At 46.2% G+C, this 1333-nt stretch overlaps 1 pseudogene; it reads left to right on the top strand.

Moving 5' to 3' along the window:
• Nucleotides 1-1099, top strand: LOC109456027 (glycogenin-1; annotated as a pseudogene).
• The last annotated feature ends 234 nt before the right edge of the window (nucleotides 1100-1333 follow it).

Here is a 1333-nt window from a genome sequence, read left to right as displayed (position 1 = left end):
ATGGCAGGTCACGCCTGTGTGACACTTACCACAAACGATGCCTGCGCCAAAGGAGTCCTGCTCCTGGGCTCCTCTCCGACACAGCACGGGAGCAGCAGGAGGCTGGCTGTGCTCACCACCCCGCAGGTTTCAGACTCCATGAGACAATCTCTGCTGAAGTCATGGTAGACGCCTTGGACAGCGGGGAGTCTACTCTTCTAACCTTAATGAAGAGGCCTCAGTTGGGTGTCATGTTAAGTAAACTTCACCGCTGGTCACTTACACAGTATTCAAAGTGTGTATTCGTGGGTGCAGATACTCTGGTCGTAGCAAATATTGATGACCTTTCTGAGAAAGAATTGTCACTGGCACCAGACCCAGGGTGATGGGACTGCTTCAATTCTGGAGTCTTTGTTTATCAGCCTTCAGTTGAAACATAAGATCAGCTGTTGCACGTTGCTTCTGAGCAAGGTAGTTTCGATGGTGGAGACCAGGGTTTACTGAACATGTGTTATAGCAGCTAAGCAACAACAGCTATCAGAACACACCCCCATTTATTATAACCTAAGCACCATTTCTACATACTCCTACCTCCCAGCATTTAAAGCATTTGGTGCAAAAGCCAGAGTTGTGCATTTCCTGCAATGAATCAAACGGTGGAATTATACTTATGATCCTAAAACAAAAAGTGTCAGAAGTGAGTCCCATGAGCCCACCATGACTCATCCACATTTTCTCAACCTGTGATGGGACATTTTCACCACCCATGTTTTATCTCTGCTTCAACAATTTGGCCTTGTCAAAGACACCTGCACATACCTAAACGTGCTTGCAGATTTGGTCTATACACTGGCTTTCTCTTGTGGTTTCTGTAGAAAGGAAGATGTTTCAGGAGCCACATCACATCTGTCCTTTGGGGAGGTTCCAGCTGCAGCACAGCCTTTTGCGTCCTCAGAAGAACGGAAGGCGCGGTGGGAACAGGGCCAGGTTTCTTACATGGGAGCAGATTCCTTTGACAACATCAAGCAGGAACTTGACACTCACCTCCAACAGAAACACTGCCATTTTCCCGTGGACGCATCCACTTCACAGGCACTTATTTCTAATACTTAGTTTTTAGAGCTGGGTTAAGAAAGGTCTGTTACAGTTGCTGGAGGCTTCCACTGAAATTTATCAGATGAGGCGCTTTTGTAGAATGACAGGTGAGAACTGGGCAGAAGCTGTAAAGTAGCAATTCTATCATAGGGGCCGTGTCCTGATTTTTAACCCTAGGCTTATTCAGCTAATGTTTCAGATAGTCTCAATCATGCTGGTTGCCAATTTATGTGGAAAAGGAAACGCAATCTTAAACTGT

This window comes from Rhinolophus sinicus, linkage group LG04 (assembly GCF_036562045.2).
Source record: "Rhinolophus sinicus isolate RSC01 linkage group LG04, ASM3656204v1, whole genome shotgun sequence".
NCBI lineage: Eukaryota > Metazoa > Chordata > Mammalia > Chiroptera > Rhinolophidae > Rhinolophus > Rhinolophus sinicus.
Note: the sequence above shows the minus strand (reverse complement) of the source record. Positions and strands in the feature narration are given on the sequence as shown.